A 23,817-nucleotide genomic window follows, 5' to 3' on the forward strand; every position below is an offset into this window, starting at 1 on the left:
GATGAACATGGTACCTTCAGGCGTTTGGAAATTGCTCCCAAGGATGAACCAGACTTGTGGAGGTCTACAATTTTTTTTCTAAGGTCTTAGCTGATTTATTTTGATTTTCCCATGATGTCAAGCAAAGAGGCACTGAGTTGGAAGGTAGGCCTTGAAATTCATCCTCAGGTACACCTCCAATTGACTCAAATGATGTCAGTTAGCCTATCAGAAGCTTCTAAAGCCATGACATAATTTTCTGGAATTTTCCAAGCTGTTTAAAGGCACAGTCAACTTAGTGTATGTAAACTTCTGACCCACTGGAATTGTGATACAATGAATTATAAGTGAAATATTCTGTCTGTAAACAATTGTTGGGAAAATTACTTGTGTCATGCACGAAGTAGATGTCCTAACCGACTTACCAAAACTATAGTTTGTGAACAAGAAATCTGTGGTGTGGTTGAAAAAGGAGTTTTAATGACTCCAAGTGTATGTGAACTTCTGACTTCAACTGTATGTACTGAGACTGCATATGAAAGAGCACCATGTTCCTTGTATGAAGCACTGCTTTTGAACAGAGACTATGGGGCAAAAAAGTATTGTACTAAATAAGGAATAGGGCTTCATTTCAGACTTGCCCAAATTCTAAGTACAGCATCTAAAACTCCATACCCCAGAATCCCCTCTTAAATTCCCTGGTCCCTCCCCAGGTGCCAATGCCAAGTTGCGCTACCAGATAACTTCGGGCAACACAAGGGGGGTGTTTGACATGGAGCCTGAGGTGGGAACCATCTTTGTCGCCCAGCCTCTGGACTACGAGCAGCAGAAGAGGTACAAGCTGCTGGTGCTGGCATCGGACGGGAAGTGGGAGGACTACGCCGGCGTGGTGGTCAACGTGGTCAACAAGAATGATGAGGCGCCCGTCTTCTCCATGAATGAGTACTATGGCTCAGTGACAGAGGAGCTAGATGGCTCACCGGTCTTTGTGCTCCAGGTGTGTGTTCTTTCTCTAACCTGGGTGCCAGTCTGTTTCTGTTTGAGCGGTCAGGTACCGAGGCTCAATCAACCATGTCAAATGCATGCTTCTGTATACTAACTGTATATATGCTAGCTATAACTACATGTCACTCTACAAGTTATTTCGGTCTCTAGCCTGGGTGTCTTTCTGTTTCTGCTTGAATCAAAACATAGTTTTGTTCATGGACAAGGCAGGGATTCATTTTGAATGCACAAACAGTCAGCTACCAGGATAATCTTTATCAAGCATAAATATCAAATACTTGCTTCTGTATGTCATGCATGTACATGACAAGTCTGCTATTCATTACATAAACAACGGATGTAAAGATAGATTGATGGGATGCTTGCTTAGAAAGACAGGCACACGGATGCATGCACACACACGCACGCACATGCACACACACACGCACGCAATCACGCACATGCACACGCACGCACGCACGCACGCACGCACGCACACACACACACACACACACACACACACACACACACACACACACACACACACACACACACACACACACACACACACACACACACACACACACACACACACACACTCTTAGATGTTGATTGCTGATGAGTTGGGTGTCTCACCAGGTGACGGCCACGGACCCAGACAAGGATGCAGACCAGGACGCCGTCCGCTACTCTCTCCATGGTCAGGGGGCGGACTCTCAGTTTATGGTTAATGAGAACACGGGGGAGATGTACGCCCAGAAGACGCTGGACCGCGAGGAGCGGGCTGTGTGGCGCTTCGTGGTCCTGGCCACGGACGAGAAAGGGGAGGGGCTCACCGGCTTCACTGACGTCATCATCAACGTGTGGGACATCAATGACAACGAGCCCGCTTTCACCTGCGCACCCGATGGCTGTCACGGCAACGTAGCCGAGAACTCACCCCCAGGAACTTTTGTCATGGAGATGATGGCGGCAGACCTTGACGACACGGCAGTGGGTCAGAACGCCATCCTCACCTATCGTATCATCAAGAACGCCCGTGACGCAGATTCTGAGGAACTATTTACAATCGACACTAGTACGGGCACCATCTCCGTGGTGACCGGCGGGCTGGACAGGGAGGTGGCAGAGCGGCACCAGCTGGTGGTCGAAGCCAGGGATGGAGGGGACATGGTGGGTACAGCTACCGCCACTATCATCATCATGGACCTGAACGACCATACCCCCCGGTTCAAAGATGAGTGGTGTGGGGCTCGTGTGTCTGAGAGCAGCCCTCCAGACTCAACCGTGCTGGAGCTGGAAGCTGTGGACCCAGACTCTGGCCCTCACGGCCTGCTGGGTTTCAGTGTGGTGGCGGGGGACCAGTGGGAGAGGTTCTACATGGTGAGCCACAGAGCAGAGCAGTCTGGGAGTCTGAAGCTGAGGAAGGGGCTGGACTATGAGAGGCCCGGAGAGCAGCGCTTCAACCTCACAATCCAGGTGGAGGACTCTGACTTCTCCAGCCTCATCCACTGCATCATCCAGGTGCTGGATGAGAACGACCACATCCCTGAGTTCACCACCACCTTCTACCCCCTCGCTCCTCTAGTGGAGGATGTTGCCGTGGGAACCAGCATCACCCAGGTGATGGCCAATGACTCAGACTCTGACCTGAATGGGGAAATAGTCTACAGCATCTCCCCGGAGTCAGACCCGTACGGTAATTTTATAGTGGACCGAGACGGCATTGTGACCGTGACCCGCCCGCTGGACAGAGAGACAATGCCCGAGTACCAGCTGGTTGTCATGGCGACAGACCGCGGGAGTCTGGCGTTGACGGGGAGCGCCACGGTCCAGCTGAGCCTGCTTGATGTTAATGACAATGGGCCAGAGCTGGAGGTGGCCTATACCCCTGTCCTCTGGGAGAACAGCCCTGCTCCACAGCTGGTGTGGCTCAACCAGACCTCCACGCTGCTCCACGTTATCGACAGGGACTCCCCAGAGAACGGGCCTCCCTTCTCCCTCGCCCTTCCCCGTCTTTACGCCCCCGACTTCCACCTGCAGGACCATGGCAATGGCACGGCAACGCTCACAGCGCTGCGCCGCTTCGACCGTGAGCGCCAGAGTGAGTTCCTCCTGCCCGTGGTCATGACGGACAGCGGCCGTCCGCCAATGACGGTCACCAACACGCTCACCATCACCGTGGGCGACCAGAATGACAACGCCCACCAGGAGGGAGAGAAGGAGATTTACTTTCACAGCCGGAGGGGTGAGTCCCAACTTTCTATAAACTTTTAGACAGTCGTATTCACGAAGCCTCTAAGAGTAGGTGTGCTGATCTAGGATCAAGTCCCCCCTTTTATTCTTCATGATTTAAAAGGCGACACTAAGATTCTTTGTGAATATGGACCCAGGCCTTTCCCCAAGTTAGCACAGCATGGCGGTGCTCTTTCTGTCTTTCTGTGTACCTATTATGTATTGTCTGAATTAGTAATTGATACACCCTAGGCAAATATTAGCATTGTGTTGCAGCATTTCATGATTCTTGATTGCAAATCATTCCTATCGGGCTTAAGAACATTCGACCCCCACACACTCTCTCCACTCTGCTAATTGTATCTGGCCCTGATGTTAACTTGACCATTATAAGATCTGTGGTGTTCCTCAGGGGTGATTGTTAGGCCCATTAAAGTTCTGATCATAGACCTGGATTTTTTAGTTTTCAGTAATTGTATGAGACACTGCAGCAGCTTGACTCATACAGGCCCTGGTTGTTTACCCAGCTGCAGTACGCTGGCACTGGGGCTCGATGATAACATAATCCATAGAGAGATAGCCCTGACTTCCTTAAGCTCTCAGCGCTCCTCGCATCTCAAGTACTGGAAGCCTATTCAACCCAGACAGTGGGACTTCACACTCATGAACAGAATAGGAAGAACAGAAACAGCAGAATCACAGAACAGCAGATAAGAAAACGGCTGAAGATAAGTGGCCTGGGGCCTCTATCACTTTCGGTTTGGAAACCGTTGTTTTCAGACAAAATCAAAGTCTTTGTGTGCGCTGGACAGGAAGGATGCAGACTACTTCGCTGGGCAAGGTCTATGCCCCTGATCAAGATGATTGGGACAACAAGACCTACACCTTAGACGCAGGAGGAATGAGGTAGGTGTTATGTTTGTCTGTAACCAGCGTGAGTCATAACAGGACAGTTAATCAGTTAAACAGTTAACATATGACAGATGCAAATATGTATCCCTATAAATATGACTTTCAGCTACTTTCATTCAAAGTCTCAGAGTCAAATAAAATGAAATGTGATTTGTCAGATGCTTGGTTGTAATGCTCCGGGTGTCGTGGGTGTGGAGTCAAATGCAGGAGACAGAGAGTTCAATGCTGCGCGTCTTTTAATCGCACCAATGCACCACAGGGTGCTCACAAAAACGTTACGTTCCCAAAACACAGGGAATCAAAATGTACAATGGGAAACAATCCCGACCGGACACTAACACGTGCCTATACCACAGAGCCGAAGGTTTACATAGAAATAATCCCGCACAACAACCAGGCGGGCCGGCTGTCTAATAAAGACAAACTAATTAAACATTCACAGGTGCTACCACTCAACATACAAGGAGGGGAAGGAAAAACAATCAGTGGCAGCTAATAGGCCGGTGACGACGACCGCCGAGCGCCACCTGCCCGGGAAAGGGAAACACCCTCGGTCGGACTCGTGACAGTACCCCCCCCCCTGACGCGTGGCTCCCGCAGCGCGCCGACACCGGCCTCGAGGTCGCCCCGGAGGACGAGGCGCAGGGCGATCCGGATGGAGGCGATGGAAATCCCTCAACATGGAGGGATCCAAGATGTCCCCCACCGGTACCCAGCACCTCTCCTCCGGACCGTACCCCTCCCAGTCCACGAGGTACTGCAGGCCCCTCACCCGGCGTCTTGAGTCCAGAATGGCCCGGATCGTGTACGCCGGGGACCCCTCGATGTCCAGCGGGGGGGGGGAGGGACCTCCGGTACCTCACTGTCCTGCAGGGGACCAGCTACCACCGGCCTGAGGAGAGACACATGAAACGAGGGGTTAATACGATAATAGGAAGGGAGTTGTAATCGATAACACACCTCGTTTATCCTCCTCAGGACTTTAAAGGGCCCTACACACTGCGGACCCAGCTTCCGGCAGGGCAAGCGGAGAGGTAGGTTTCGGGTCGAGAGCCAGACCCTGTCCCCCGGTACAAACACGGGGGCCTCACTGCGGTGGCGGTCAGCACTCCTCTTCTGCCGTCCACTCGCTTGTCGTAGAGATTCCTGGACGGCCCTCCAGGTCTCCTTGGAGCGCTGTACCCATTCCTCCACCGCAGGAGCCTCGGTCTGGCTCGGATGCCATGGTGCCAGGACCGGCTGGTACCCCAACACACACTGAAAAGGGGACACGTTAGTAGAGGAGTGGCGTAGTGAGTTCTGAACCATTTCAGCCCAGGGAATGTATCGTGCCCACTCCCCTGGCCGATCCTGGCAATACGACCGCAGAAACCTACCCACCTCCTGGTTCACTCTCTCCACCTGCCCATTACTCTCGGGGTGATAACCGGAGGTCAGGCTGACAGAGACCCCCAAACGTTCCATGAACGCTCTCCATACCCGGGACGTGAATTGGGGGCCCCGATCAGAAACGATGTCCTCCGGCACCCCGTAGTGCCGGAAGACATGGGTGAATAAAGCCTCCGCAGTCTGTAGGGCTGTAGGGATACCGGGCAACGGGAGGAGACGGCAGGACTTAGAGAACCGATCCACAATTACCAGAACCGTGGTGTTCCCCTGAGACGGCGGGAGATCGGTTAGGAAATCTATGGACAGATGTGACCATGGCCGCTGTGGAACAGGGAGGGGTTGTAGCTTCCCTCTAGGAAGGTGCCTAGGAGCCTTACTCTGAGCGCACACTGAACAGGAGGAGACATAACCCTTAACGTCCTTAGCCAACGTAGGCCACCAATACCTCCCCTGAAGGCTCCCCACTGTCCTCGTCACCCCAGGGTGACCCGAGGAGGGTAGGACGTGAGCCCACCGAATCAGTTTGTCCCGAACACCAAGCGGCACGTACCTTCGCCCCGCTGGACACTGAGGAGGCGCGGGTTCAGCCCGTAACGCCCGCTCGATGTCCGAGTCCACCTCCCATACCACTGGGGCTACCAGCTTCGAGGCGGGAAGGATGGGAGTAGGTTCGGTGGACCCATCCTCCGTGTCATAAAGGCAGGACAGTGCGTCAGCCTTCACGTTCTGGGAGCCCGGTCTATAAGACAAAGTAAATCGGAACCGGGTGAAGAACATGGCCCACCTTGCCTGACGTGGGTTAAGTCTCCTAGCTGCCCGAATATACTCCAGATTCTGGTGGTCGGTCCAGATGAGAAAGGGGTGTTTAGCCCCCTCAAGCCAGTGTCTCCACACCTTCAGAGCTCTAACCACCGCTAGCAACTCCCGGTCCCCCACATCATAGTTACGCTCCGCTGGGCTGAGCTTCCTTGAGAAGAAAGCGCAGGGTCGGAGTTTTGGTGGCGTACCCGAGCGCTGTGATAGCACGGCACCCACCCCAGCCTCGGACGCGTCCACCTCCACTATGAATGCTAGAGAGGGGTCCGGATGCGCCAACACGGGCGCATCAGTAAACAGCGCCTTCAACTTGTTGAATGCTCCGTCCGCCTCTGCTGACCACTGCAAACGCACCGGGCCCCCCTTCAGCAGTGAGGTGATGGGAGCCGCTACCTGGCCAAAACCCCGGATAAACCTCCGGTAGTAGTTGGCAAAACCCAGAAAACGCTGCACCTCCTTTACCGTGGTCGGAGTCGGCCAATTACGCACGGCCCTAATGCGGTCACCCTCCATCACTACCCCCGAGGTGGAAATGCGATATCCCAGAAAAGAGACGGCTCGTTTAGAGAACACGCATTTCTCAGCCTTGACGTATAGGTCATGCTCCAGCAGTCTACCAAGCACCTTGCGCACCAGAGACACATGCGCGGTGTGAGTGGTCGAGTAGATCAGAATGTCATCGATATAAGCCACCACTCCCTGCCCGCACAGGTCCCTGAGAATCTCGTCTACAAAGGATTGGAAAACGGCTGGAGCATTCTTTAACCCATACGGCATGACGAGGTACTCATAGTGGCCTGATGTAGTACTAAATGCGGTTTTCCACTCGTCTCCCTTCCGAATACGCACCAAATTATACGCGCTCCTGAGATCCAGTTTTGTGAAGAACTGCGCTCCGTGGAACGATTCCACCGCCGTAGCGATGAGAGGTAGAGGGTGATCAAACACGGCGCGGAAGCGACGGGAAAACTCTGGGTAGTGCTCCCGCGCTGAGTCTGGACCATTCCAGACCGCTTTCGCCCATTCCAGGGCACGACCCGTGAGGCAGGAGATGAGGACACTCACCCTCTCTTCTCCTGAGGGAGTGGGTCTGATGGTGGCCAGGTATAGCTCCAGCTGGAGCAGAAACCCCTGGCAACCCGCCGCCGCTCCATCATAAGCCCTCGGTAGCGTCAGACGGAGGGTGCTGGAGTCGGGAGATGGGGAGTCCGGAACCGTGGGTGCCGAAGGTGGAGAGAGGAGCCCACTCCTCTCCCATCTGTCCATTCTCTCCATCACTTGATCCATCGCGGATCCGATCCGATGAAGGACGGTGGTGTGGTGGAGAACCCGTTCCTCCATCGATGGGAGAGGGTTGGCTGCTGCTCCTGCTGACTCCATCAATTTGATAGGTGCGGGATTCTGTAATGCTCCGGGTGTCGTGGGTGTGGAGTCAAATGCAGGAGACAGAGAGTTCAATGCTGCGCGTCTTTTAATCGCACCAATGCACCACAGGGTGCTCACAAAAACGTTCCGTTCCCAAAACACAGGGAATCAAAATGTACAATGGGAAACAATCCCGACCGGACACTAACACGTGCCTATACCACAGAGCCGAAGGTTTACATAGAAATAATCCCGCACAACAACCAGGCGGGCCGGCTGTCTAATAAAGACAAACTAATTAAACATTCACAGGTGCTACCACTCAACATACAAGGAGGGGAAGGAAAAACAATCAGTGGCAGCTAATAGGCCGGTGACGACGACCGCCGAGCGCCACCTGCCCGGGAAAGGGAAACACCCTCGGTCGGACTCGTGACATTGGTAAAGAACAGGTGGAGACTAACAGTGACATGCTTACTTACGAGCCCTTCCCAACGATGCAGAGAGAAAAATATAAATATAATAGAAAGATAATAACACAGGAATAAATACACAATAAGTAACGATAACTTGGCTATATACACGGGGTACCAGTACCGAGTTGATGTGCAGGGGTACGAGGTCATTTAGATAGATATATACATATAAATAGGGATAAAGTGACTAGGCAGCAGGAGAGACAATGAACAGTAACAGTCAAAGAAAGTCAAAGAAATGGAAAGGATGGAGGATATTACCACATTTCCTACTTGGCCAACAAGTGCCTCTTGTTCAACATGCACTTAACCCTAATTGCTCTTGTAAGTCGCTCTAGATAAGAGCATTTGCTAAATGACAAAAATGTCAAATGTTAATGTAATCAGAGCAATCAGTGGATGCATTTGTATCACATCAACTGGTGGACTCGCTGGGGAACAAGGATCAAGAATATTTACACCAAGATTGTTTGCAATTTTGCATCTAACACAGTCAGGGAACAGAAGAAAATCCCAATTGCATATTTTACACATTCCTGTTTTATTCATATGCCAATCCTGACCTGTTTCTATGACTACCGAGCTCCTTTGGTGGAGATGTAAACAAAATAGCGTTTACCTCCCAGCAGAAACAAAACAGTTGTTATTTCCGTTAATTTCCTTTGGTAGGCACAAAATGGAATAAAACATGGAATAAACACTTAAATTGCTTGTCCATGTCCAATAAGAAACATTTATTTCCATTTTCCGTTGTATTTTAAAATATTTTCCATTGCATGCCCTTAATGAATACTACCCAGTCTTTTCCACCACATGTATGTCCTCCCCTACAGGTATTTCACTCTAAACAGGAGTTCAGGCCACCTGGCCATCAGACAGAACACCCTAGCAGGGAGCTACTATCTCAGAGTGGGAGTGTCGGACGGGGTGTGGCCAGACGTGGTGTCTGGGGTCACAGTTCACGTCCGGGAGCTAGAAGACATGGCCATCCACTCGTCAGCCTCCCTGCGTCTGACCGGTAAGCTACTGCAGCATGACAACATCGTACTTATCTATTCTACAGTTTATGTCATGATTCGTGATTACACTCTTAGAAAAAAAGGTGCTGTCTAGAACCTAAAAGGGTTCTTCGTTGTCCCAATAAGGTTCCTAGTAAAAAACCTTTTTGGTTCCAGGTGGAACCCTTTTGGGTTCTATGTAGAACCCTGTCAACACATCGTTCAGCAACTAGAGTCATGCTTCTTCAGCTGCTGTTACTCCACAGCAGGGATGCTCTATATGAGATGATGGGCCTGAACCTGTCAACATGAATAACTTTTTCCATTTGTTTTCCTTTCTCTTGCACTCTATCGCTCATCTTTCCACCCACACCAAACGTCAGGCTTTTTATTTTACTTCGTTCTGTTGTTGGAGAGATAGACAATGATACCATCAGCTGCTGCTCTCTGGATTAAAATAGAAGAAAGAAGAATGAGTAAATTATTTTTTAAAGTGAATGAATTAAAAAACATACAGAACCCTGTAGACTTACAGTATACACCTTAAAATAGAGAGTATCTCTGGATCTAGAACTGGTACTTTTAAATCTGAGGCTACGCTGTGAGTCAGTAAATTCAATGGATTGGATTTATGTTAATCTTTAACAAAAGATCCAAGCGATTTACGTCGAATTGGGGGAGCTCACCTTTTCACCTTTACAAGCTGTAAGGTATGTACTTTAAAGCAAATCAATTAGGATAACCTATAGTCGCTATCACTTCAAGCAGCAGTGTGTATCACACCTCAGGTGCCGTTTTCACAAACATATGAAGTTTAATGTCTTGGTCTTTTGGCTCTCTCTGGGCAAATCCCAAATGTAAAGGTCAATTTCAAAACTGCCAGGTTAGTCCTTGACATTTGAAAAACCATTTTATGAATAGACTGCAAGGCTATTAGGCATGCCAGGGCATCAATTTCACTTTGTAGAGATTAAAGAGGACTTTTTCCATCCTCTCCGATATTATTAGAAGAGACGCATTGCATTGCTAATGCTTCGACCTCTAAATCTATTTGACAGTGAGGCCGTCAATGTTTTATACTGGAGCCAAGAATCGGTCTCAGTGGAAATAATTAAAGAACGGTAAGTTAAATAGTTTCACTACATGGGTGAGTGAATCAATGTGAGGCCAGTATAGATCAATTATATTTGCTAATTGAACCAAGACTGAGTTCACTTTGATCAATTTCTCCTGTCAGTAAATAGTGAATGTTCTTGAGGTTCTAATGCCTGAGGTGTGTTTCTGTCTTTGTGTGTGTGCATATGTGTGTGTATTTCCCCCTTCTGCAGGCATCACTGCCAGAGAGTTTATTGAGTCCCGGGTGGACGAGAGGAGTCGACAGGATATGTTCAGGAGCTTCCTGTCTGAACACCTGTCCATCAGATCAGGCACAATCAACGTCTTCAGCCTGACAGACGTTAGACCGAAGACGCTGGACGTGCGCTTCTCTGTGCACAGCGATGGCTACCTGCGTCCAGAGAAACTACACGGATACCTGGCGGCGCATATAAAGAAGGTACACGCCTCGATGTTTTCCCATCTTGAAGATAGGGATCTTAGCTCATACATCTCTAGGTGCAGAGCTTGGTGTTGTCGATATTGTTTCTTTATCAGCTAAGAGGTGTAATGTGCATTCATATCTTTTTCAATAATGTTGTTCGCACCAACTCTCCCCGTTCTGTGTTCATAACTGCTTCCTTACTCATTCTCTCTCTCCCTCACCTCATTCCCTATATCTCTCCATCCCTCTTTCACTCTCTCGCCGACCCTCCTTTCTCTGTCTCTCATTTCTCATTCATTTATTGAAAATAAATCTGCCATTTTGGAGATGTACTCGTTTCTTTATAAGTAAATATTTGTATGTGTGAGGAGTATCAGCCAGACTCATCCCTCTCTGTCCTCCCTTACTTCCCTTACCCTCTTCTATCTATCTATCTATCTATCTATCTATCTATCTATCTATCTATCTATCTATCTATCTATCTATCTATCTATCTATCTATCTATCTATCTGTCTATCTGTCTATCTGTCTATCTGTCTATCTATCTATCTATCTATCTATCTATCTATCTATCTGTCTATCTGTCTATCTGTCTATCTGTCTATCTGTCTATCTATCTATCTATCTACTCCTCCCCTCTCTCTCCCTATTTCACTCTCCCTCTCTCTCTCTCTTTCCATCTCTCTCTCCCTCTCCCCCCTCTCTCTCGCTCTCTCCAACTCTCTCTCCCTTTCTCTTTATCTCCCCCTCTCTCTCCTTCCCTCTCTCTCTCTCTCTCCATCTCTCTCTATCCCCCTCTTTTTCTTCCCACCAACCCCTCTCTCTGTCCCTTTCCTCAGCTGCAGTCTCTGCTGCGGGTGAACGTGTCCCAGGTAGAGGTGGATGAGTGTGTGTACACAGACTGCAGGCCGGGTGGCGGCTGCTCCACACAGCTCAGCGTCAGTGACACACCCACCCTGGTCGATGCCGGGAACATAGCACTGGTGTCTATGACGATGATGTCCTCTGCCCGGTGTGGCTGCTCTGCCAGGGACCGGGTCCATCAGGCTTGTTCCTCCTACCGCACAAACCCCTGCTTCAATGGAGGCACCTGCATGGATACCCTCAGTGGGTACAGGTGAGCAGAGAGCAGGGACCAAAGCAATGCCATCACCTGAGGACTATGTGAACTGGGTTTTGTTCACTAGGGCACATCGCAGCAGAAAACACACATAAGAGTGTCTTATTTGACACGCGCAGATAGTTCCTCATTTTTTCACTCTATTTCGGACCTTTTTCTTCCACTTTAACTCTACCGAACACGATTGTATCCTGTCTTTATTGTAATTAATTTATTACACAAGATAAAGATCCTTCCATCAGAGACAATTGAGAGATAATTAAGAGAAGGCGATAGAAATAGTCAGGAGGAAATCTAGACACAGATGGTGATGTGGAGAAAATTATACCATAATCAGAAATAACACCAATCTGAATAAATTAGAGAAGAAGAATGACAATAAATTCAGGGTAAAAAAATCTATAGTTTGATGATAAATTGCCTCATAATTATATACTAGAGCCTTGAATGCTAAGCATATAAAGCAGTCAGAAATCCATTTTAAAAAAGTACAAGGCCCCATGTGGGTGTATCACAGAGGAAATAGCATGGAGCTAATTTGATGATGAGAATTGGTAGGATTTAAGAAATGTGGGCCAGTGAGATTACAACAAGCACTACACACCCCTCTCCCAAGTGCTGACAACTTTTCAGAATCCCACTTAATACCATTTACATGAGCATGTAAAGTTAAATAAGGCAAACAGACGTCTGCCTTAAGACCTTAGAACATAGAGCCCTATGGCACTAGTCAAAAGCATGCTGCAGTCTGCAGTCTTGTGAGAGAGCCCTTGTCAGAATATAGATGCTGCTATATAACCCAATGTGTATTCAGAATGTGTGTGAAAAATCTAATTTTAGGCCAATCCCATGTCGAGAGAGCTTAATAGCCAGTCTGAGACGTTGGCCTTATCAGATCGTGTCAGTCAGAGGAAGAAACATGCCCTGTGCTCTGGAGTCTGGATTGGCATTGCTCTCTGGAGTCACATGGCGAATGCCTGGGAAGGTCTGTTATGTGTGTGTATATGTATGTGTGTGTGTACGTGTGTACGTGTGTGTATGTTCAGGCACAAACATGTGTGCATGCTTTCTCCATGTATGTATGTGTGTGTACATACATCACATAATCATCCCCTGTCTCTCTCTGTATGGATCAGTATTCCTGACATGTCTTGGCCCTCTGCAGAATAAACAGAGTTGGAGATGTTGACAGAAAGAGAAAACAGCCCCTAACTGTACATAGCAGAGCCATCCACTCAGATACAACGCCACATGAAAATAGATGGCTCTCACATTATCTACCAAGCCCAGTTAGTCACACATCACGTTTCGCCAGGAGTCTGAGAATATTCTGTCCTGTTTTGGATCCAAAGTGATATTTTTCTCTGTGTGTATTTCTCTTTATATCAAGGCATTTATTTGATTACTGTTTACGGATAGTAGGTATGCAGATTCACTAGAGGAGGCATACAATAAAGAAGTGGCAGAATAGCATGAAGAAGTGGAGGATGAGCATGAAGAAGTGGAGGAATAGCGGGAATAAGTGGAGGATGAGCATGAAGAAGTGGAGGATGAGCATGAAGAAGTGGAGGAATAACATGAAGAAGTGGAAGAATAGCATGAAGAAGTGGAGGATGAGCATGAAGAAGTGGAAGAATAACATGAAGAAGTGGAGGAATAGCGGGAAGAAGTGGAGGAATAGCATGAAGAAGTGGAAGAATAACATGAAGAAGTGGAGGAATAGCATGAAGAAGTGGAGGAATAACGGGAAGAAGTGGAGGATGAGCATGAAGAAGTGGAGGAATAGCATGAAGAAGTGGAGGAATAACATGAAGAAGTGGAGGAATAGCGTGAAGAAGTGGAGGAATAGCATGAAGAAATGGTGGAATAGCATGAAGAAGTGGAGGAATAGCATGAAGAAGTGGAGGAATAACATGAAGAAGTGGAGGAATAGCATGAAGAAGTGGAGGAATAGCATGAAGAAGTGGAGGAATAGCATGAAGAAGTGGAGGAATAACATGAAGAAGTGGAGGAATAACATGAAGAAGTGGAGGAATAACATGAAGAAGTGGAGGAATAGCATGAAGAAGTGGAGGAATAACATGAAGAAGTGGAGGAATAACATGAAGAAGTGGAGGAATAACATGAAGAAGTGGAGGAATAGCATGAAGAAGTGGAGGAATAACATGAAGAAGTGGAGGAATAACATGAAGAAGTGGAGGAATAGCATGAAGAAGTGGAGGAATCAGCCATTTCACCCGTGATACAAGTCAGTATTCGACGTCCATCCAGAGACTGAAAAACAGCTTCTATCTCAAGGCCATCAGACTGTTAAATAGCCATCACTAGCCGGCCTCCACCCAGTACCCTGTTCTGAACCTAGTCACTGTCACTAGCCCGCTACCACCCCGCTGCCCTGTGTACATAGACTTGGAATCACTGGTAACTTTAATAATGGAACACTGGTCTTTAATAATGTTAATAATGTTTACATATTGTTATATTCATTTCATACTCTATACCGTATTCTAGTCAATGCCATCCTATTCAACTATTGCTGTATATATACACTATTCTATCTTATATATTCTACAGATACACTAAATAGTCTATCCACATACTGTCCATAATGTCTATACATCCCATCACACACTGTCCATAATGTCTATACATCCCATCACATACTGTACATAATGTCTATACATCCCATCATATACTGTCCATAATGTCTATACATCCCATCACATACTGTCCATAATGTCTATACATCCCATCACATACTGTACATAATGTCTATACATCCCATAACATATATACCAGTCAAAAGTTTGGACATACCTACTCATTCAAGGAATTTTCTTTATTTTTACTATTTTCTACATGTAGAATAATACTAAAGACATCAAAACTATGAAATAACACATATGGAATCATGTAGTAACCAAATAATTGTTAAACAAATCAAAATATATTTTAGATTTTAGATTATTCAAAGTAGCCCCCCTTTGCCTTGATGACAGCTTTGCACACTCTTGGCATTCTCTCAACCAGCTTCACCTGGAATGCTTTTCCAACGGTCTTGAAGGAGTTCTCACATATACTGAGCTATTGTTGGCTGCTTTTCCTTCACTCGGCGGTATCAGAACTCAGGATAAGACCCAGATGCAGACAGCTAGTCACAGATGTTTATTGGCAAACGACAGGTCAAATGCAGAGGTCTGTAATCCAGGGCAGAGTCAATAAGGTACAGAACAGCAGGCAGGCTCAAGGTCAGGACAGGCAGAATGGTCAGAACCGGTGAAACGAGGAAACAGAACTTGAGAAAGCAGGGAGACGGGAAAACACTCTGGTAAGACCTGACAAGACAAGAACTGGCAACAGACAAACACAGGTATAAATACACTGGGGATAATGAGGAAGATTGGCGACACCTGGAGGGGTGTGGAGGCAAGTACAAAGACAGGTGAAACAGATCTGGGTGTGACAGGCGGTCCAACTCATCCCAAATCATCTCAATTGGGTTGAGGTCGGGTGATTGTGGAGGCCAGGTCATCTGATGCACTCCATCACTCTCCTTCTTGGTTAAATAGCCTTTACATAGCCTGGAGGTGTTGGGTCATTGTCCTGTTGAAAAACAAATAATAGTCCTAATAAGCACAAACCAGATGGGATGGCATATAGCTGCAGAATGCTGTGGTAGCCATGCTGGTTTCATAGTTTTGATGTCTTCACTATTATTCTACAATGTGGTAAATAGTAAAAAGAAAGAAAAACACTTGAATGAGTAGGTGTGTCCTAACCTTTGACTGGTACTGCACATGTTATTCAATCATTGCCCCAACACTGTTCGTGTGCGTCAATGAGTGTTTGTGTAGCCAGGCGCTAAAATAGAACTTGGTTCTATTTGTGAAGCTTGAAGCACTGCAAGTCCTGCCTCTCCCATCTCCTCATTGGTTTTTAGGAGCATGTACCCACTTGCCATCTCCACATTGGTTTTTAGGAGCACATACCCACATTGGTGATTTAAAGAGGAACTTAGGTCCACACTCCAGGCCAGTTGGTAGTGGTAATGCACCTTAAAGTTGGTTGCCAACCACCATATAAAATCCATAGTAGAAGAAGAAGCCTGAAGGAGGGGAGATTACTAGAAACGAATTTGGTGCACCCTTTTATCCGTCGATTAATTGTCGGAGTAGAGGACCTTACCTTAATTTCAGGTAAAATAAGAACCCAATGTTTATATCCCAAGACAAATTAGCTAGCGATAGCTAGCTAGCTAGCTAAATTACCATAAATGTTTAATGCTTTTCGACCTGTCCCCAAATTAATATAGTTGGTTCAGAGTTCGTTTTGATATTTCAACCTGCGTGTCCTGATCGTGTCTAGTTTGAGTGGACAAAATCAACATGCGTGGTACTGGTCTGGCCAGCATGTACCTTAAACATTTGGAGCTAAACATTAAACACTTCGAAATGAAAAGTTTTGCAACAACTTCGAAATTTGATGTTTGAGAAAAAATGTATGAACGTCTAATTGTTAGTTGGGAGGAATACCATGAAGAAGTGGAGGAATAACATGAAGAAGCACTCTAGCTGATTTATCGGTGATTACTTCTCCTTTCCCTTCCTTTGCCTTGATTACAGACTCGAGCTCTTCTATGGACCACTGCTAGCTTAACACACACATACACTTCACCATGCCAGGGAATCTGCACAGCAGAGTAATGGGTCGGAAACAAGGAGATATTGAGAATCAGTGATACTGTAGGGTACCTAGAAAAGTATTAATCATGTTCGAACAAAACGATCTGATGTGCTGCTGAGCGGTTGTAAGGGATTTTTCAGCAACAAAGCCTGTGTTGAGGCTCACAGGCTGAACAATGTGATAAGGATATCTAATGTATTAAATGCAGTATTTTCATATGTACTTGATGTGTTTCATGCCTAAAGCACTAGCAGCTACTGTATGTGGTGTGTTTTATTAGTCCTATTCTCCTGTCTGTCTACTGTATGTTGTCATTTATAAACATAGTCACATCCCACAGCACTTTACACAGAGATATATGACAGTAGAGACAGCCCCATCATAATGTTTCAATAGGGAAAAAAATCACTGTTAATGTTCTCTGGGCTGCTTTTGTTTCATGCCACCACAGGTGCCAGTGCCCACCGCAGCATGAGGGTCCTGAATGCCAGCAGACGAGGCGAAGTTTCCTTGGCAACGGCTATGCCTGGTTTCCTCCCATAAGGCCGTGCTTTGATAGCCATCTTTCCCTGGAGTTCATCACAGAGGCTGAGGACGGCCTGCTACTCTACAGCGGGCCCCTGGCCACCCTGCAGCCTGGAGACCCAGAAGACTACATGGCTATAGGTAGGGTAATGTGTTACTCACCCAGGATTTGAACACGGGTCATGGAGATCACAAAAGCCCTTTGAGCTAAAGCCTAGGCATTAACTGGAAGCTACTGTAACTCTGGATTTTAGGTCTCAGGCAAGGTTACTCATCATCTTGGGATTATGAACTTGGGTCGTCTGCGTGCCTCAATATGACACGTTAGCCCGCTGAGCTAAGCGATCGGCATTAGCTTACTTGTTTTTTCGGGGGGAGACAAGCAAGGTTATTCATCAGGCTAGTATGGTTTAACAAACCACCTCTGTTGCACAATGGCAAATGTATACTGTCGCTGCCTCCCAGTCCAACCAAGGTGCATGAATTAAATAACAAACTGGATGTGTGGGAGATATTCAGCATGATTTGCATTTATTGGGTTGCTTAGTCATACAGCCCATACAGAGTCAAGCCACTCAAACTAAAACAATGTAGCCTTGTTTATTGATTGACTTTTTCATCATTGTAGACCAAAATAATGGTCCATACCTTTGGAATGAACTGTATATATACAGTTTCATGTTATGTATGTACATTTGTATGAATTTACTATTTGACACTGAACAACATCCCTCTAAGAGTATAAGAAGAGCATCCTACACCACTGTTGAACTTTGACCCTTTAAGTCTGTAGGTGGAATGGCATGTTGATGATGCTGATATTGATGACCTCTCTTTTCCCTTCAGAGCTGATTGGTGGAACACCCAGTCTGAAGATCAACCACGGGTCTGGGACACTGGTCCTGCAGTTGCAGGGCAACATGGTTGTGTCTGACAGACGCTGGCACCGACTGGATGTTAGAAGCAACAGTAAAGTAAATGGACTATTAGATGACTCTATTCAACACATTATTTTGTGTGTGTGTGTGTGTGTGTGTGTGTGTGTGAGAGAGAGAGAGTGTGCGCAGACACAGAAACACAGACACATGTTCTTAACTTTGCTCCTGTTTTCAGGATGTGCATTTCACCCTGGACCGCTGCTCCAGTGCTATCGTTATGGAAACTGAGGGTGTGGACAGCTGGGCCATGACTGAGGACCGCTCCTCCTGTGAGGTCAGAGGAGTCACGCCTAATAGGGACAGGTAATGTCCTCCTCAGAACCTCGCCCCTTGGGACGTCGCACCAATCACACCTGCTAGCCAGCCAAGGCATTGTGGATGGACACAATGATTCCTCTGAAAAGCATAACAAAAACGAATAACCTCTATCCATCCATGATTATCTGTGATCACGGTATCATCCACATTCATGTAGAAGTGTTCAGAAACATATTATATTCTTATATACAGTAAAAGTGATTTCAAAATGACACATTACAATATTTACAATTATATTGGGCGCAACATAATGTAAAACAAACCAAAATAAACTGCAAATGCATCCAACAAGTGTGTAGTCACCAGCTTGATGGAATCATTCTCTCAACCAGCTTCACCTGAAATGCTTTTCCGACGGCCTTGAATGAGTTTCCACATGCTGAGCACTTGTTGGCTGCTTTTCTTTCACTCTGCTGTCCAACTCATCCCAAACTCATCCCAAACAATCTCACTTGGGTTGAGGATGGGTGATTGTGGAGGCCAGGTCATCTGATGCAGCTCTCCATCACTCTCCTTCTTGGTCAATTAGCCCTTACACAGCCTGCAGGTGTGTTGGGTCATTGTCCTGTTGACCAACAAATTATAGTCCTACTAAGCGCAAACCAGATGGGATGGTGTATCACTGCAGAATGCAGCGGTTTCCATGCTGGTTAAATGTGCCTTGAACTCAAAATAAATCAGACGGTGTGGGGTGCTTTGCTGGTGACACCATCACACCTCCTCCTCCATGCTTCACAGTGGGAACCACACATTCAGAGATCATCCATTCACCTGCTCTGTGTCTCACAAAGACACAGCGGTTGGAACCAAAAATCTCAAATTTGGACTCATCAAACCAAATGACAGTTTTCCACCAGTCTAATGTTCATTGCTCTTGTTTCTTATCCCAAGCAAGTCTCTTCTTATTATTTGTGTCCTTTAGTAGTGGTTTCTTTGCAGCAATTCTACCATAAAGGCCTGATTCACGCAGTCTCCTCTGAACAGTTGATGTTGAGATGTTTCTGTTACTTGAATTCTGTGAAGCATTTATTTGGGCTGCAATCTGAGATGCAGTTAACTAATGAATTTATCCTCTGCAGCAGAGGTAACTCTGGGTCTTCCTTTCCTGTGGTGGTCCTCATGAGAACCAGTTTCAGCACCTCGCTTGATGGTTTTTGCAACTGCACTTGAAGAAAGTTTCAAAGTTATTGACCTTTTCCAGATTGACTGACCTTCATGTCTTAAAGTAATGATGGACTGTCATTTCTCTTTGCTTATTTGAGCTGTTCTTGCCATAATATGGACTTGGTATTTTACCAAATAGCCCTATCTTCTGTATACCACCCCTACATTGTCACAACCCAACTGATTGGCTCAAACGCATTAAGAAGGAAAGAAATTCCACAAATTAACTTTTAACAAGGCACACCTGTTAATTGAAATGCATTCCAGGTGACTACCTCATGAAGCTGGTTGAGAGAATTCCAAGCGTGTGCAAAGCTGTCATCAAGGCAAAGGGTGGCTACTTTGAAGAATCTCAAATATAAAATATATTTTGATTTGTTTAACACAAATGATTTGGTTATTACATGATTCCATGTGTGTTATTTCATAGTTTTGATGTCTTGATGAGTAGGTGTGTCCAAACTTTTGACTGGTACTGTAAGTTAATTTGTCCGACTACTTATGGCACCTTCAAATATGGGGACAAGAACATGAAGTGCTTTCATTTCTAAACGGTAAAACAGATATGTATGAAAATACCCTCGTACTTTCGCCTCATATGAAACATTTGATCTCAAATCCAAAATGCTGGAGTATAGAGCCCCAAAAAAAACATTTTAGCTTCACTGTCCAAATAAATACGTAGGTGAGTGTATATTGCGAATAAACAAACTTAAACTTGAAGGATAGATAGCTGGATGGATCGATGGACGGATGGAATGGTCAGACATTGACAGTGAAATGTGTCCTCCACAGGTACCTGAATGTGAGTCAGGTGTTGCAGCTAGGTGGAGTCAACGAGAACATGTCCTATGAGTATCCCCAGCTACAGCAAAAGCACTTCAATGGTTGTCTGCGCAACCTGGTTGTGGACAGTAAGGTAAGACACAAAAGTCTACAGCTCTGCCCTAAACACCCTAACAAGAAAATAGTCTACCTCAATAACTCCATCTTGGCTCTAAACATTGCAGTTGTATTTATTTTATCACACCTTGGTCTGTTTGGTTGACTTGCTGGAAGATGTTTTTAAAAACGGAAGTTCAAGAGGAATGTAAATGTGAGCTCAAGGCTAAGCTGGGAGTATCTTCTGAATGCTGATGTCTCTGTCATCACATTCCACTTTAGTCAGACTATATCAGTGCTGTCAGACAGGTTACATGTACTGGTGCAATGTATTCTCCTTCAAGTTCTTTCTCTCATTTATGCCCATGATCTTTGCACCTCTCTACTTTAGGCCTTAGAAAAGGATGTATTGTGCATTATTGAAGATACACCTAAAATATCATGCCATCTCTCTCTCCCTTATTCTTTTTTCTCTCTCGCCCTCAATTTGTATTTTTTTTCTCTTCCTCTCTCTTCCTCCCTCTCCCTCCATATCTCTCACACCTTCCCTCATTGCTTCCCCCCCCCCCTCTCTCTTCCCTCTGCTCCAGCTCTATGACCTTGGCTCTCCCTCGGCATCCTCCAGCACTGCCCCAGGCTGCTCTCTGACTGATGGGAACTGTATGAACATGGGTGTACCAGTCTGTGGTGCCAGGGGGCACTGTAATGGGCAGTGGGACTCCTTCAGCTGCCAGTGTGGGCCCGGGTACACAGGGATCCACTGTGAAGATGGTATGTCCTTAGAGAATTAACAGTCAGATTATAACAGGTGTTGTTTCTGGGTATCATGAGGTGGAGTGGACTGCATTGCATAGCAGAGTCCTAATATGATCTAAATGACATACAGTTGAAGTCGGATGTTTACATACACTTAAGTCGGTTAGGACATCTACTGTGTGCATGACACAAGTCATTTTTCTAACAACTGTTTACAGATAGATTATTTCACTATCACAATTCCAGTGGGTCAGAGGTTTACATACACTAAATTGACTGTGCCTTTAAACAGCTTTGAAAATTCCAGATTTAAAAACAAATATATATATTTTTTTAAATGTACCCCTTTTTCTCCCCAATTTCGTAGTATCCAATTATTAGTAGTTACTATTTTGTCTCATCGCTACAAATCCCGTACGGGCTCGAGAGAGACGAAGGTCGAAAGTCATGCGTCCTCCGAAACACAACCCAACCAAGCCACAATGCTTCTTAACACATCCAACCCGGAAGCCAGCCTCACCAATGTGTCGGAGGAAACACCGTGCACCTGGCGACCTTGGTTAGTGCGCACTGCGCCCGGCCCGCCACAGGAGTCGCTGGTGCGTGATGAGACAAGGATATCCCTACCGGCCAAACCCTCCCTAACCCGGACAACGCTAGGCCAATTGTGCGTCGCCCCACGGACCTCCCGGTCGCGGCCGGCTGCGACAGAGCCTGGGCTCTGACAGAGCCGAACCAAGAGTCTCTGGTGGCACAGCTAGTGCTGCGATGCAGTGCCCTAGACCACTGCGCCACCTGGGAGGCCCTTAATTGACATCATTTGAGTCAATTGGTGGTGTACCTGTGGAAGGCCTACCTTCAAACTCAGTGCCTCTTTGCTTGACATCATGGGAAAAAGAAAAAAATCAGCCAAGCCCTCAGAAAACAAATTGTAGACCTCCACAAGTCTGGTTCAAACTTGGGAGCAATTTCCAAATGCCTGAAGGTACCACGTACAATTGTTTGTACAGATGAACGAGCATAAACACCATGGGACCACGCTGCCGTCATACCGCTCAGGAAGGAGATGCGTTCTTTCTCCTAGAGATGAACGTACTTTGGTGCAAATAAATCCCAGAACGACAGCAAAGGACCTTGTGAAGATGCTAGAGTGAAACGTGTACAAAAGTATCTATATCCGCAGTAAAACGAGTCCTACAGTGCCTTGCGAAAGTATTCGGCCCCCTTGAACTTTGCGACCTTTTGACACATTTCAGGCTTCAAACATAAAGATATAAAACTGTATTTTTTTGTGAAGAATCAACAACAAGTGGGACACAATCATGAAGTGGAACGACATTTATTGGATATTTCAAACTTTTTTAACAAATCAAAAACTGAAAAATTGGGCGTGCAAAATTATTCAGCCCCCTTAAGTTAATACTTTGTAGCGCCACCTTTTGCTGCGATTACAGCTGTAAGTCGCTTGGGGTATGTCTCTATCAGTTTTGCACATCGAGAGACTGAATTTTTTTCCCATTCCTCCTTGCAAAACAGCTCGAGCTCAGTGAGGTTGGATGGAGAGCATTTGTGAACAGCAGTTTTCAGTTCTTTCCACAGATTCTCGATTGGATTCAGGTCTGGACTTTGACTTGGCCATTCTAACACCTGGATATGTTTATTTTTGAACCATTCCATTGTAGATTTTGCTTTATGTTTTGGATCATTGTCTTGTTGGAAGACAAATCTCCGTCCCAATCTCAGGTCTTTTGCAGACTCCATCAGGTTTTCTTCCAGAATGGTCCTGTATTTGGCTCCATCCATCTTCCCATCAATTTTAACCATCTTCCCTGTCCCTGCTGAAGAAAAGCAGGCCCAAACCATGATGCTGCCACCACCATGTTTGACAGTGGGGATGGTGTGTTCAGCTGTGTTGCTTTTACGCCAAACATAACGTTTTGCATTGTTGCCAAAAAGTTCAATTTTGGTTTCATCTGACCAGAGCACCTTCTTCCACATGTTTGGTGTGTCTCCCAGGTGGCTTGTGGCAAACTTTAAACAACACTTTTTATGGATATCTTTAAGAAATGGCTTTCTTCTTGCCACTCTTCCATAAAGGCCAGATTTGTGCAAAATACGACTGATTGTTGTCCTATGGACAGAGTCTCCCACCTCAGCTGTAGATCTCTGCAGTTCATCCAGAGTGATCATGGGACTCTTGGCTGCATCTCTGATCAGTCTTCTCCTTGTATGAGCTGAAAGTTTAGAGGGACGGCCAGGTCTTGGTAGATTTGCAGTGGTCTGATACTCCTTCCATTTCAATATTATCGCTTGCACAGTGCTCTTTGGGATGTTTAAAGCTTGGGAAATCTTTTTGTATCCAAATCCGGCTTTAAACTTCTTCACAACAGTATCTCGGACCTGCCTAGTGTGTTCCTTGTTCTTCATGATGCTCTTTGCGCTTTTAACGGACCTCTGAGACTATCACAGTGCAGGTGCATTTATACGGAGACTTGATTACACACAGGTGGATTATATTTATCATCATTAGTCATTTAGGTCAACATTGGATCATTCAGAGATCCTCACTGAACTTCTGGAGAGAGTTTGCTGCACTGAAAGTAAAGGGGCTGAATAATTTTGCACGCCCAATTTTTCAGTTTTTGATTTGTTAACAAAGTTTGAAATATCCAATAAATGTCGTTCCACTTCATGATTGTGTCCCACTTGTTGTTGATTCTTCACAAAAAAATACAG

General features: G+C 46.2%; 1 pseudogene across 1 annotated transcript in view; it reads left to right on the forward strand.

The window, feature by feature from the left end:
• Positions 1-23,817, forward strand: part of LOC110502224 (neural-cadherin-like) — a 105,921-nt pseudogene that overhangs the window by 48,163 nt on the left and 33,941 nt on the right. Inside the window, exons 17-27 of the transcript XR_016490523.1 lie at positions 693-976; positions 1,603-3,211; positions 4,011-4,104; positions 8,990-9,174; positions 10,483-10,709; positions 11,535-11,812; positions 16,950-17,164; positions 17,870-17,997; positions 18,137-18,264; positions 20,239-20,362; positions 20,916-21,096. The product of XR_016490523.1 is annotated as a neural-cadherin-like (transcript). The remainder of the gene's footprint in view (positions 1-692; positions 977-1,602; positions 3,212-4,010; positions 4,105-8,989; positions 9,175-10,482; positions 10,710-11,534; positions 11,813-16,949; positions 17,165-17,869; positions 17,998-18,136; positions 18,265-20,238; positions 20,363-20,915; positions 21,097-23,817) is intronic.

Source organism: Oncorhynchus mykiss, chromosome 2, assembly GCF_057628025.1.
Source record: "Oncorhynchus mykiss isolate SJ-2025 chromosome 2, ASM5762802v1, whole genome shotgun sequence".
NCBI lineage: Eukaryota > Metazoa > Chordata > Actinopteri > Salmoniformes > Salmonidae > Oncorhynchus > Oncorhynchus mykiss.